The sequence below is a fragment of the Triturus cristatus genome, chromosome 9 (genome assembly GCF_964204655.1).
Source record: "Triturus cristatus chromosome 9, aTriCri1.1, whole genome shotgun sequence".
NCBI classification, from domain to species: Eukaryota; Metazoa; Chordata; class Amphibia; order Caudata; family Salamandridae; genus Triturus; species Triturus cristatus.
This window is the reverse complement of record NC_140592.1, coordinates 242,902,795-242,916,088: the sequence shown is the minus strand read 5'-3', so window position 1 is coordinate 242,916,088 and position 13,294 is coordinate 242,902,795. Positions and strand designations below refer to the sequence as shown.

General features: G+C 46.7%; 1 protein-coding gene across 1 annotated transcript in view; it reads left to right on the top strand.

The window, feature by feature from the left end:
- The window catches only part of ISY1 (ISY1 spliceosome associated protein), a 301,684-nt gene that overhangs the window by 70,207 nt on the left and 218,183 nt on the right, over positions 1 to 13,294 (top strand). The window lies entirely within an intron of this gene.

Below are 13,294 nucleotides of genomic sequence, written 5' to 3'. Positions count from 1 at the left end.
TGTATTTCCATTTTCATGATACATAAGGGCTGAGGCCCATTACTTTAGATTATGAAGACACATCAGATCAATAGTACTAATAAGCTTACACAACCAATTGACCTGCAAAAACTGCAGGCAGAACAACTGAAACATGACACAGGTTGCCACCGACCTTAATGCACGTAAGATGTCGAAATATGAGTATGAATAAACAATGATATTAAGTGACTTGAATGATGTAGTGATCAGATAGAAATATAATGTCAATCCCATAGAGAGTGTAATTGTGATATGGGGGTAAATCAATGCCACAGTATATAGCCCAACAGGATTATATTTAATGATGTTTAAGAGGACAGCTGCGGGCCTGAAAGACCGCAATTTCTGCCCCCATACATTTGTCTATCGCCTTTTTCCACCCACCTATTGCTGGGGAAGAGGTCCCCTTCCAAATTGAGCGATGTCCCTTTTCGCAAGTGTAATGCCCAGGAAAAGCAAATGTTTGTAGTGATTCCAGCCTATCACCTCTGTACTATGTAGCAGCAACAGCCTAGGGTCAAATGGAAGGTCCAATTACGGGGCCTGTCCCAAGCACGACGCAACTATCGCCAGAAAGATTGATATACTCTGTATTCCCGACAGTATGTAGGAAAGTGCCTTCCGCTTCTCCACAGTGGAGGCATGTGGGGAACTGAATAACCCCCATGTGTAATATATACGGTGTAGATACTTGAACTGGAAGAGGTGATAAGGCGTGGAGACCACTGCGCCACGAAGGCTAGCGAGGGCCTCCGCCCAATCATCGTCTTTTATGTCCGGCATGTCCTCCTATCAAGCCGCCCTGGTTTTATATATGGTAGTGCGGGTATGAGTGATCAGTGTCTGATAGATTTGTAGTATCTTGTGTGCTCCTAAATCCCCCATCAGTAGTCTTCCCTCCAGGGGGTGAAATTCTGGCAGGGTGTCGATCACGGGAGTCAAAATGTGCCTCAGTTGGAGATATTAGTAAAACTGTGTCCGGTGTAACTTGAAGTCCATTTGTAACTGTTGTAATGATTTAAGGGTAGTGCCCTGCATGATATCCCCCAAAGTGGAAATGCCCAACAGGTCCCATTTTATGTACCATGCCACAACGGGGTCATCTTTGTCAAACGACCCCGCCAGCCCATATCCCTGACTGTGTGTCACCAGAGTTGGATTACCTTCTTACTAGCTGGGGGAGGAAAGTCTGAACTCTTGCAGCTATATAGAAGTCGCAAGAGAGGGATGCCCTCCATTGCTACATGTTCAAGTGCGAACGCAGGGTGAATTGTACTACCAGTAATTTATCGTCCGGAGGTGGGATGCTGCGTAGTAAGCGTATAAATCCGCGGCTGCAATACCCCAGCAGTATGTTGATGCATGTCCGTAGCACTACACGAATGGCGCCACAAGAACTTATTCAGGATAGCGTTAACTTTGAAGAACCATGTACGGGGAACACTGTATGGGAAATTTTGTATCCAATAGATTATTTGGGGGTAAGGAGACCATTTTGAAAATTGACGACCTCTCGTATAATGATAACTGTAAATGTGACTAGATTGCGGTCTTGGCGGAGTGAATTGATGTTGTGTGTCCATGAAGTTGTAGGGCAGGGTGAGATGAGATATTTAAACCTTTCCGTTGCCTGGGACAGATGCGCGGGCCACGTTCTACGTCCCTGGTCCCCACATATTGGGAAAAACACTGATTTAGAGGGTTTTGTACATAATCCCGACATTTCCCGAAGACTCTGAGAATCTGATGGATCCGGGGTCCTGAAAACCATAGGTTAGTCATAAAAAAAATACATAGTCCGCATATAATGCAATTTTTACCATATTGTGATTGTGACCATTCTAGTCAAACAAACCATAACAAGGCAAACAATAACTGGGACAAGGGGCAGCCCTGCCGGGGGCCAACCGCTGCCCAGCAATGCGGATTGAAGCCAAGAGGTCTGTGTAAAGTAATTGAACATAGGCCAACCATCGCGAACCAAGATAATGGACCGAAGAAGCTGAAATAAATATGTCCAACTTAACGAGTCGAACGCATTATCTATATCGGCTAACAGAATGGCCGCAGGGCGACCTAAGTCTGAGGCCTTCGCCATAGCATTATGATCCCGCCGGATGTTGTGCTGGGTGGACCGATGGGGCATAGGGCCTGACTGGTCGGGGTGGATTAACTCCTGGATGCATGTACGAAGGCGGTCTGCTAACACCTTACCCAGGAGTTTAGACTCAAAATTATTAAGGGAAATAGGTCGATATGAAGCGGGGTCTTCCGGGGGGTGACCGGGTTTGAGAAATAAGACGAATTTCGGCATGGCGCCAGTCAGAGAGTAGTATATTTTTCTCTAGGGCGCTGTGGAGTGCCTCCAGTAGGTGAGGGCCCAGTGCGGCCATGTGCGACCTAAGAAACTCGTTGGGGAAACCATTTGGGCCGGGGCTCGGCCAGGGCGCATGGTAGCAAGTGCAGTACTCAGTTCATCCACTGTTGTGGGGGCATCTAACTGATCCCGCATATGGTCTGAGAGTGTCCGGGGAATTATATCCATGAGGAATTCACCTATTTGGGCACTCAATATGTGTTCGCGTTGCTTTTACAGTGTGGAGTAGTACACTGCGAACACTTGAGCCACAGCTGTTGAAAAAGAGCATAAAGCTCCGTTCTGCTCTTGAAGTGTTGGGACCACAGCGGGGGACTTCGCAGCCTGGCACGACCGATGGAGCATTTTGCTGGATTTATCACCCAACTGATAAATTCTGTGTTGTGATGCCATCCAAATCTCCTGTGCTTCATTAACAAGGTGTTGATGTACGAGCTGTTATACCTGGAGTAAATTGCGGTGTACAGTCGGGTTGGGGTCTAGGACAAGTTGAGCTTTGAGGGCTCTCTGACGATTCTCTAACTCGACAAGTTGTGCAATGCGTTTGTGTTTTTCGCCCTCCCAGAAGCTAATGTCCACCCCACGGATCGTGAGCTTAAGGGCTTCCAATAGGATGACCTTGGATGGGGCCGAGGCCGTGTTAGATGTAAAATAATCAGAAATGGCCTGCCGGAGGGTGTCTTGATACACAGGGTCGCAAAGGCACCAGGGTGACATTCGCCACCAGAAAGGATAAATACTGCAGATGGTCATGTGATCCCTGTGTAGTGTCCCTGATATAATAGTGTAGCGACCTTCGGGGTCTAGCCACTGATTGGAGAGAACAAATGGGACCAGTTGGTGTATGAGAATAGCTGTGCCCCTAGATCCCTGGTGAACCCAGAGTGATAGATGGTATGATACCCAAACCTGGTAAGGCATGGGTCTCTGTTGCCCAAGAGGTGGGTCTCTTGTAAAAGAAGGATGTCCGCCCGCAGCACTTGGCTTGTCGGAGAACCGCACCTCTTTTAATTTAGTTGATTAGCCCTCTTGCATTCAAAGAAACTATAATCCGTTCCCCCAAGCTGGGGAATACCTGAGTGTGTTGTCATCTATCGTACATGTGGAGATCGTCTATAGCTGTGTGAGTGTGGTCATGATAAGTCCCCTGTGTACATGTGAAAAACATAACTATAACAACTGAAAAATTATGCAATTTCCCATCCCTTCACCCCGATGCTGCTGCCAACAAGGAACATCTGTCACGGAGGAGGAAAGCCCAGGCCCCGATGGGGGTCCCAGGCGACCTCGTCCAATCATACCCCAACTTCCCTTGAAACATGAACAAAGATGTCCCGAGGTGTGTAAGTTCTGGAAGATGGCGTCCGAGCCCACCTTAGTGTTCCAAACTTTTAGGTTTGCCAAGAGGAAGTTCACCTGATTGTGGCCAAGGGACAGAAACGTGAAGACGGACAGTCATCACTATGATTCTTCTTCCGGGGCCTGAGAGCGCCAATTCAAACGTGAGCTGTGTCTCCTTTTGGAATTGTACCTCTTTGGCCGATTGCGCTGCGAGCCCTGCGAAGAGTCCGATTCCAGTGGCAGCGGCGTATGAGGTCTAAGATGCGTTGTTTCATCCGCCCATGTGAAGACCGCTTCAGGAGTGTCAAAGAAATATGACTTTGAGTTGAACGTGACTCTCATCCAGGCCGGATAGTGCAACATATATTGTATATTCAAATACCTGAGTCTGCGCTTAGCTGCGGTGAAAGACTGGCATTGCTGTTGTACCAGCCTGGTGTAGTCCGGAAAGACCATTATGTGGCGTGACTCCAAAAAATAGTTATCTTTGTGATTCCTGGCATATTGAAGAATGGCGTTCCGGTCTGCATAGTTCAACAACTTGGCTATCACAGGTCTGGGTCTGTCGCCCGGGGGGCTGCTATTTGACCAGCGCACGATATGCCCTCTCCACGACGAAGCAACTGGACAGCGAAGCCTCCGGCATAAGGATCTTCAGCCACTGCGTAAGGAAACGGTCCATAGGGAAGCCTTCCCATCCCTCCAGGAAGCCAGTAAAGCGCAGATTATTACGCCTGGTCCAGCCCTCTACGTCCTGCACACGGGTGGCTAATTCCTGAGTGACAACAGTAAGCTTATTCACCTTCTTCTGTATGGCTGAGATTGCACCTCCAGGACCTCCTGGGATTGGGTAATCACTGCCAGGAGTGCCGCATTATCCAGGATCAGGCTGCTAGCCACTCCACCATTTGTGCCGGGGGTGGTGATGTATTGGTCCAGGGTGCTCTGCTTAAGACCAGAGCCCCCAGGCTTATCCTTACCCATCACCGCAGGAAGGAGAAGAGTCTATTCGCCCCAGGCAGTGCATTGATCCCTAATCTGCACTATGTCCGCACTGAGGCTGGAGGTTGCCCTACCGGGCGCCCCACGAATCCTGTTAGTCGCGAATGCCGCAGGCCTGGCCTCACAGATCCCGACCGCCACAGGCCACAAGCCGCCACAGGCCACAAGCCGCACCAGGCCTAGCCTCGCCGCCATAGGCGGCTAGCCAAGCAGACACCCTAAAGGAATCAAGCTCGCCAGACCCCCGACCCGCGGCGCGCCCCAGTAGGGCCAGTATGCCCAGGACGATCCAGCACCCACAGGTGAGTCTTCGCCGCAAACCTCAGGTGCCGTCCGGCGCCAAAGCCCGCGTTTGCAGTGTTGGGAGCCCCCAGCAGGCAAGAATCAACCATGCGCCCCCAACCGCCATGGCAAGCCTCCCTGGCGAGTCTAGCTGGATCCTCCTCGGGACCCCGCGGGAGTCTCTCGTCCGCGCCCCTCTGGCGGTCGAACACGGCCTCCCCGCCTGTTCCGCGCGTGCCCGGTCCCTGCGTCGGTACACCGCTGCCATCCTAGTGGGATTAATGCACCCCCCCCCAGCTTATCTGAGCGTCCTTCACAAAATTCTAGGCGGATGGGCTGGGCTGACTCACCCATCCTGGCGTCTTCAGTTCGGGACCAGCCTGCCTTCACGTGTTACCGGGCCCGCCGTCTCATCCTCAGAGCCAAGCATACCCCTGTACTGCGGACAGATAAAGCCAAGCCGCCGGAGACCACCGGACAGCGATCCCCAGGGTGAGTGGCCCGGTCCAACGGGGGGGGGGTCCTCCACAGGATACCACCACGGGCTCCGGGGCGCAGGCTCCCACACCAGCAGTAGATGAGTCTCCGGGGGGGGGTTCTATAGGCTTCTCAGCCGATCCGGCCCCTAAATGGCCCGCTGTTGCCCGCACAGTGCTGACTCGTCCTTGGGGGGGCGGGTTTCAGCCCTCGTTCGCCCCCAAGGGCCGCACACTGTCTAGGGCACTCAGCACAGGGGAGGCAGCTGCTCAACACATGCCCAGGCCCATACCACCTCCCTATTCACTGCGGCCGTTGCCGGTTGAAGGCTGTCTCGTCGGCCCGACACGGGACGTCCTGGCCACCGATGAGGCCTAGATGAGTTGTTTGGGCAGGATGTTAGACGGATTAAGGCAGATTAGTGACTTGGATGCCCGGAGCCTCGCCATGATGGCTGTTCAAGCCACACCCTGTATTACTTTTAAGCCCTTGACTTTGGCTTACAAAGTTGTGCGGCAATGTCCAATTATATTTGAAACACTGAATGTAATGAAAATTGTAGTTCTTCACAAAACTTTGCATTCTAGAAATAAATGATTTCTCAATCTGCCAAAAAATTTAAAAGCACAGGTCATTTGTTGTTCCTTTTCATTTTTAACTGCCAAGCTATGTAATTGGCAGTGTACATAAGAAAATGTAGGTTTCTTCTTGCTTTTAAGAGCGTGATCAGAACCTTTCTTTTCTGATTCTTTACTCTCCCATGAAATCTGGAGTGGGAAAATATAAGTCAATTGATGATGGCGATGATGTTTATGTAAATCGATCTAGGGGACGAGGCAATTTTCTTAAAGGGATTATCTAAGATCAAAAAAGGCTGTTGTTCCTCTATTATAATTTGCATCTTGGATAAAAGAATGTTGAAGGTATGTTTTCCTGGAATCCCAGGAGCTATAGATTCTGTTGTGAATGTAGAGCATTCTCTTGTGTCTGTCACTTTATAACATTAACGTACCATTGATATTAATCTCAATCAAATGATGGCCTTTGTCATCAAAGGACACAACCATAGATTTCAGCATGTTTCTTGAAGCATCATAGATAATCCAATCAGATGGATGAACAGGAAAATGAAATGCTGGTCATTCATATATTTCTTTCTTGATAGAGAAGATTGAAATTTTGCTGCAGTAAACTCTCCTCTCCCCCAACTGTAGACCTTTTTTTTAAAATGCAATACACCCTGCTTTTCTAACCCATTTTATTTTCCACCAACATGAACTTCTAATATTCATTTATTATATATATTTTTTTGACTTTGCTAGATGGTTTTTTCCTGCATTCTTTATATCCAAATAATGTATCCAGTGTAGATATTTCCTCACCTTGTGTTGATTAGACCTGCTTCTTCACAGAGATGGTCGTTTTTGCAGCCAGACATTTAGGAGTTAACCAGCCAGTAGACGTCACCATACAGATAGCCACCTTTATTTTTACAGCAGAAAAAAGGATGTTGATTCGAACCTAGGACAGACCTTATGCATGTTATTTTGGAGCTAGGCCTTCTACCATATTTCCCTTTGAGTCAGTCCGAACACCACGTAAACGGGCTGCATTCAATGTAACAATGTTCACCATAATTGGAGCACTTCTTGCAGTGCCAGATTCTACAGTGGCAAAACGATGTCTAATCATTGGCTCATTCAGAAGAAGACAAGGTACTGGGACCCGACTATGTGATGCTGCTACAGCACACCTGGGTGAACGACTTAGCCTCTTGTGCTGAGGGCATGACATCTCACTTCTCTTTCGCCTTGGCTTCATTCATGCAGCTTAACCAGCACCTCGACAAGTAATAAAGTTAAAAAGACAATATACAGCGCTACACACTTTATGGAGGAAGGTGAAGTGGGTTCCCCAAAGTGGTCCAACCTTAAACCCAAACTGCAGTAAATTTAAACACCCATTAATTTGTATGTATATTTAATAAAGCAAAGGCAAAATATATTGATTCAAACACCTCATTGACAGAGCAGCTAATGAAATTACATCAATAGACTTGGTGACCCTTGTACAATTTAGTGGTAGCTCGTTGTTGTTAGTCTAATAAGTACTCAGTGTTTGCAGCATGTTGGCTTTAACATTTGTGCCCCATGGTCTGAACCATATGTGATCCCATTGCTGCTGACTTATCAAGCACAGTGTAAGGTGACAGCAGCCATTGCAGTGAGTAATTGTCGGGACAAATGTTTGTTTCTTTTTATTTTTTGTTTTATTTTTTTACTGCATAGTTTTTCTGATCTAGAGCAGCATTAACTGTTATTGCACTGCTAGGAGAGAGCTAATTCACTCAGATTGAATCTTTGAATTAAACATTCTATAAACAATTCTTCAGTGTGTCACTTTAAACTTTCAGCTTTCTACTGGGAATAGTACCCATGACCTACATGTTACACTTGGATGTCTGTAATGTGTTTGAGCCTTCTCAATTAGGATTGACAGGGGTGATCTATAGTATGCACTTATATATCTGTAGTAGATACATTGCAACACTAAGGTATCTCACAAAAAATATAACCTCCAACGTGCAAAGCCTAAAGTGTAGTACGAGAATATTGTAAAATGAATATGAAGAAATTAGAAGGACAGCATGGTCCAACCTAGAGCAGCAGGGAGCGCAGAAATTAGTAGATTTGTTTAGAGGAGATTGTGAATCGCCCTTGTTTTCTGATAGTGCTTCCCCGAAGTATGAATGCCTAATTCCAGCTGACATTTGGGTCTCTCTTCTAGCCGGTGTTTAAATCTGACTGCCCGTCTTGCAGACGCGGATCGTCCATTGGGGCGTTGGGGCGTAGCGCCCGCGCCCGCAGCTCCGTCGGTGTCTCTGAACTTAGTTTACTTAAGTTCAGAGACGCCGAGGGTGGGGAGAACTAACTGACAATGCATGTCAGTCAGCATGACGTCGAACCGTGGGCGGTCCGGCGTCATGTTGACTGACATGCATTGTCACAAGCCAGGGAAAGGCAGCACAAGTGCGCATGAGTGGGCATGGAGATTAATTTTTACTCCGTGCCCAGTCATGCGTACTTGTGTTTTTGCTGCCTTGCGCATGCCCATTAGGAGCCCCTCGGTCTCCTAATGGGCAGGCGGCGGGCGTAGCGTAAGCTGTGCCCTCAGCCAATCCTGGCGCTGCTGGCAGCGCCAGGATTGGCTGAGAGTGGTTGGCAGGCCCCTCCTCCAGTACCGTTACCCGTGGACCCGCCTGTGAGGTAAGTTTTTCTTTTTTTTTTAAATAAATATTTCATTTCCGCCCCCCGTGCGAGCCGCAACTGCTTCACTGTACCTTCTGTGCGGCTTGCATTATATAAATGTGACGAATAAATAAAAGTGTGGCGGGCGCGTGACTCACGTTGTTGGTCTTTTCGGATAATTTGAGAACAGTGCTCAAACTAATTGAACGTTTCTACCTCAGGATAAACCTCCTGTTAATTGTGATCAGTTTGGAGTCGCCTGGCAAGATACGTTTAAGAATAATAATGGATTAGATGGGTAATATAGTGCTTAATTTGGCAAGTGTCCCAGTTTCAATAAACGTTTTCAATTATTGAAAACGGGATTATATGATCTCCAAATGAACACAGGGATTTTATTTAAAGGGATAAAAGGCCTAATAGATTTTTCCTGACGTGAACATGGGACCCGCAGTTAGTCTACACGTCCCAAAAAGAGCCGCGAACCAGCTGAGCTTTAGCGCCATTGGAGGCAGAACCCAGTGATGCTACCATGGAGGGGGATGTCACATACGCTGAAGTGCAATTTCAACCCTCGGCTGGTGCCCAGGAGCAGGTCACATATGCAACTCCCAGACTCCAGAGGAGCTCAGAATGCAGCACAGGCTGAGCCCACAGCAGGTACGGATTGTGTGAATGTGTACAGTAACCCCAGCAGCAGGGTAGCCTGGCCATCGAAAGCTTTCAGCAGGTAGTGGTGTCTAACTCCTGACTTCGGTCGGACTTACTTTAGAATTCACATGAACAAGGCAGACTCACAGAAGAAAGCTTTGCTCATCAGGCCCCCATATTATTCTCTATTGAGTAGCCATGCTGCACACCCCTTCCTGTCTCGTGCACGCTATGTACGTGCCCACAGTGGCTTCCCCCCTTTATTTCTCGCAGGTTTTCTTTAAAGTTCGCCTTGTTGTTAACACTGTGTCAGAGCCCGTTCGAACGTCTGCTCTTTTTATCATGTGCTCGCCCGCAGACTCTTTTATATCTTTCTACTAGGAACTGTGAAGGTTTAGACACCCGCAGGAGTGTTAGCATCATGTCCGCCTCCTATCTCGACTGACATGTTTCTGTTCGTTATATTATGGACGCTACCACAACAATATGGAAGCTTGCAGTGGAAGGTGACACGTTTGGATTGTTTTTGTTAGAGGGACACATTATTCACATGGAAATCGAGATGACACATTTATCACCAGGCCTATTGTGTCTTGTTGTGACTTTAGTGTCTCCAAACTTATAAACCATAAAATGGGTGGTGAGAGACACACTGTAGAATCTCAGGAATGAATGAATGTAGCCATCAGTTGGAAATGCTTCGCGAGGGAACTATCAGGCCTGCTCCGAGAGGGGGCAGAGACGTGTCCTGTTCAGAGAGAATACGAGAGGAGCGAGGTACAGAAGAAGTTTGGACGCAGGGGGGCCCAATCTCGTCTCGAGCAGTAAGCGCCTAAAATATAATTTAGTTGCATATGTTACTTATTTGGTAGTTTGCTTTCATGACTAAAAATTACTAATCCTCTGTGCGCTTTGTTGTTGTCCTATGCGTTTATGCAATGCCGCAGCATCCACTAGTACCTCTATTGTGAACTCTTATCTAATGCTACTATTTGTGCTGCCATGTTACTCTATGCTAGGTAGGTTATGTTAGTTCGCTGTGTTATAGATGTAGGTTAGTGTGAATATAAGGAACAGTCGCCTATCGTGTTAAGCTGCGCTCTTATAACTATGCCTTTTGCTGTTATGTTATGCTGACATTCGTTCTGCAAAATTGCACACGTTTATATTAAGTTACACCATGAGGGGGTTTGTGTGTGCATGTACGCAGTTATGCTGCACAGATTTGGCCATGTAGCGCTGCTATGTTACAGTATGTTGAATTATGTCAGGCTATGTTATATTATAGTATTGATGGATATGTGGGCATGCACTGCACACTGCTGTTTTGCTATGCTGAATGTTATGCTCTATGATGAACTGCAATCTCGGACAGGAATCAAAAGTTCTTGCATTGCAAAGCTTTGTATGTGCGGGTATTTTTATGGTTGCCGAGAGACCCCGTGTGATTACCGCCCCACCAGATTCAAATTCCACCAGCCGCCCCTGCCGTCTTGTACACACAGGAGTTGGGGGAGATAGAACAGTTGATTTGGTTGCTGCCTCTGCATTGAGTGATTCAATTGGGGTTAACAAAATAGTTTTAGCAATTAAAAAAAAATAAGCTAGGCAAAGACCCCGGGTCTGGATGGTGTTCCAATCGACACTTTTAAGAAAATACGGCATTTTGGGCCCCTTTACTTACTAATGTGATTCGAGCGTCAATAGTGGGCCCATTGATTCCATTTTGGCAAGCTGCAACTGTTATACCTGTTTTTAAGAAGGGCAATAGGAATTAGCATGTGCGTGGTTCAGGCTAAGACGATCTAGTGTTCGTGTAGGGCAGAGTTCAGAGGAGCGTCGGACAGGAACAAGTAAGAGGGGTTCGGGCTAGTTTTAAGGGGTAGGGGTTCGGGTTAGTTTTAAGGGGGGTGGGGGATTCGGGTTAGTTTAAAGGGGGTGGGGGATTCTGGTTAGTTTTAAGGGGGTGGGAGGGTTTGTGTTAGTTTTTAGGGGTGGGAGGGGATCGAGTTCGTTTTTAGGGGGTGGGGGGGTTCGGGCTAGTTTTTAGTGGCTTGGAGGGTTTGTGTTAGTTTTTAGGGGGTAGGAGGGAGTCGAGTTAGTCTTTAGGGGGTGGGGGAAATCAAGTTAATTTTAAGGGGGTAGTTGGGGGGTTCGTTTTAGTTTTAAGTGGGTGGGAGAGGATTGCGTTAGTTTTTAAGGGGTGGGGCATTTGTGGTTCAGTAAGTCGTGGTTCTTTACTTAGTGGTTTAGATTGGGTCATTGTTTAGCCTTCGCGGTCTAGGCACTCGTGATTTAGGAGGTAGTGGTTTAATCATACAACCGCTTTACATTTAACATACATAGACCTTAAAAGCATTTTTGATACTGTAAATCGCTCGATGTTGGAAAGCCTTGTGGTTCGAAAAGGCACTGGTCACTTCATCAAGGCGTTTACATTAGGATACTACGGTTAGGATCTGATACGGCCCCAAGGGCGAGTGTACACCACTGATACGTTGTAATAGAGGTGTCAACCAGCGATGTGTTCTGACTCCATTTTTGTTTTCAATTTATATTGATTGGCATGAAAGCCACTTACTTCAAATTAAGAAGGATGTCACGAAGGTTGGTTATCGCTTCATCCCAACTTTATTATATGTGCGATGCAGTTCTCATAGCGCAAACTGCAAATGGTCTGGAAATTTTGATTGAAACCTTCTCTGCTTCAATGAGCAATCTTTATTTAAAGGTAAATCTATCTAAAACGTTTACTATGACTCTTGGCCCCAAACATACAAAAACTAAAGTACATCTTATCAAAGGGGATCCAGTTGCTAAAGTGAGAAACTTTAATTACTTAGGAATCGCCTTTGACTCAGTTTGACACTTGTTTTGGAAATTTTCGTGAAAATTCGTCAAACGGCTCTAAAGATATAGGCAAGCCAAAAAACGCTTTTTCTATAGAAACATGGTCCTAACTATAGCTACCTACTGGCGACTGCCAGTAGGTAATATCCGTTGCTAGGACCTCTCCAGGTGGTCCTCGCATTTAAATGCCCCTCAGGAGTGTTTCCTTTGTAAGAAAGCCTTCCTAAACCAGTTTTGATCTGGCACTCTCCAACTCTCCAACTTTAACCCACAATAGGGCTACTCCACGCTCCTTCTCATCTTCCTCTCCCAAAGTTAATCACCTGTTATAGTATTTAAAAATAAACCTGCATGTGATCCCCTCCCCTAACAAAGGTTCCCTTGGCCAACTTTGATGCCTCCTTCTTCTGCCTTCCATTCATCCGAAATATACAGGTATAGTGCCTGTATCTTGTTCATCCACATTCCAGAATCATATGCACACCTGCCATTACAGTTGAGGCAAAGCTGTTAGCCGAGTGCATATACTTGTGCCGTGGAAAAAAACAAAACATCTATGATGTAGAAGAAGGTAACACTTCGGCCGCATGCTCTGTTGAAAATATATGGGGAGGAGTGAGACACTGTGAGAAAGGTGAAAAAAGATAACAGACCCATAAGAGACAAGAGCACAGTGTGAACTGTCTACAGTGAAATCCCAGTTTCAAGGCTTTGGGAGGAAGGAACCTGGAAAAGTTATCCAACTTTTTACAGCAAAGCTAATTAATTAGAGATATGACCAGGCATTTCACAGGGCAAAACCAGAACTGTAAATCTTCATGCTGTTTGGGGAATCTGGTGTCAGTTTTGCGGCCTTGCTTCTAACAAGAGATTGTATCTGTTGATCACTATCAGGATATTCGTGACCCGTTATTGTGGAGTTATTTGATAATCCAGGATTGTTTAAACTTGATGTGGGACTCTTGCCTCAGTCATTGTAAACATATCAAGGCAGGTTTCGTTTGGTTGCATGTCTAGAAATAAATTATTAATTATTAGTCTGCCA